The following is a 2,154-nucleotide window of genomic DNA, read 5'->3' as shown; positions in this document are numbered from 1 at the left end:
ACCTATTCCTACCCTAGTCATTCTTTTATTCCTAACATACCTATAGAAAGCCTTAGGGTTTTCCCTAATCCTACCGACTAAGGACCTTTCATGTCCCCTCCTTGCTGCTCTTAGCTCTCTCTTCAGGTCCTTCCTGGCTACCCTATAACTCTCAATCGCCCCAATTGAACCTTCACGTCTCATCTTGAGATAGGCCGCCCTCTTCTATTTAACAAGGGATTCCAATTCCTTATTAAACCACGGCTCCCTCGCTCGACCCTTTCCTCCCTGCCTGACAGGTACATAATTATCAAGGACACTCAATAGTTGCTCCTTGAACAAGCTCCACATATCATTTACACTCTTGCCTTGGAGTCTACTTTTCCAAGCCACACATCCTAAGTCATGCCTCACCGCATCATAATTTCCCTGACCCCAGCTATAACTCTTGCCCTGTAGTACACACTTATCCCTCTCCATCACGAGAGTAAAAATCACCGAATTATGGTCACTATCCCCAAAGTGCTCACCTACCTCTAATTCTAACACCTGGCCTGGTTCGTTACCCAGAACCAAATCCAGTATGGCCTCACCTCTTGTTCCAGTGCACAGGAGGAGGAGAGTAGAGAGGGCATGGACAGGATTTCAGAGTCACAAGAATGTGCTGGCAGACAGCAAGCTGGTTTGAAGGGTGTCTACTTCAATGCCAAGAGTATCTCAAATAAAGTAGGTGAGCTTGCAGCATGGATAAGTATGTGGGACTTTTGGTGTTGTGGCCATTTCAGACACCTGAATCGAGCAGGGTCAGGAATGGATGTTGCAGGTTCCAGGTTTTAAATCTTTCATGAAGAACAGGGAAGGTGGTAAACAAGGGGGTGGCATTGTTAGTCAAGGACAGTATAACAGTAGCTGAAAGGACTCGTCTACTTAAGTAGTATGGGCTGAGGTTAGAAACAGGAGAGGTCACACTGCTGGGAGTTTTTTTTAAAAATAGGCTTCCACAGAGTTCGAGGGAGGTGGAAGAGAGGATTGGCAACACAGTTCTGGCTAGGAGTGAAAGGAACAGGGTTGTCATTATGGAGGACTTTGACATCCCCAACATTGACTAGAAATGCTATAACTGTAGTACGTCAGATGGATCAGTTTTTGTCCAATGTGTGCAGGAGGGTTTTCTGACACAGTATATCAAAGGGCTGACAAGAGGGGAGGCCACACTGGATCTGGTACTTAGTAATGAACCAGGCCAAGTGTTTGATTTAGTGGTAGGGGAGTACTTTGGAGAGAGTGACCATAATTCGGTTCTGTTTAGTTCAGCGATGGAAAGGGATAGGTACATGCCAAAGGTCAGGAGTTATCGATGAGGGAAGGGCAATTATAATATGATTAGGCAAGACTTAGGATGCATAGAATGGGGTAGCAAAATGCAGGGGATGCGGACGAACGTGGAGCTGGTTTATGGAACAGATATTGCGTGTCCTTGATGGGAGAGGACGAGAGAGACTTTAGCACGTAGAATAAAGGAGAACACTAAAGCTTTCTATTGGTAGGTGAGGAAGGGATGACTAGGGTTGGAATAGAGCCAAAGACAGAAGTGGGAAGTTGTGTGTGGACCCTGTGGAGATCAGGTGTTAAATGAATATTTCTCATTGGTTTTCACTCAGGAAAAGAATATTGTAGACAAGAATGAGATATGGGATATTGGACTAGAAAGGATTGAGGCTAGTAAGGGAGTGGTGTCCTCAATTGTAGAAGGAGTGAAAAGTAGAGAAATCCCCTGGGCCAGATGGGATTTAATAAAGGAAGCTCTGGGAAGCTAGGGAGGTGGTGTTGGAGCCTTTAGCTTTGATATTTGAATCATCGTCTACAGGTTAAGTCCCACAGACTGGAGGATTGTATATCTTGTGCCCTTGTTCAAGGAAGGCAGTAGAGATGACCTAACAAATTATAGACCAGTGAGCCTTCCATCTATTGTAGAAAAGGTTTTAGAAAGGATTCTGAGAGATATGATTGGTAATCATCTCACAAGCAACAATTTGATTGCAGGTAGTCAACATGATTTCATCAAGCAAAATCGACGTTTCGGGCAAAAGCCCTTCACCAGGAATAAAGGCAGAGAGCCTGAAGCGTGGAGAGATAAGCTAGAGGAGGGTGGGGGTGGGGAGAAAGTAACAGAGT

The sequence above is a fragment of the Chiloscyllium plagiosum genome, chromosome 5 (assembly GCF_004010195.1).
Source record: "Chiloscyllium plagiosum isolate BGI_BamShark_2017 chromosome 5, ASM401019v2, whole genome shotgun sequence".
Classification (NCBI taxonomy): Eukaryota; Metazoa; Chordata; class Chondrichthyes; order Orectolobiformes; family Hemiscylliidae; genus Chiloscyllium; species Chiloscyllium plagiosum.
This window is presented reverse-complemented; position numbering follows the sequence as displayed.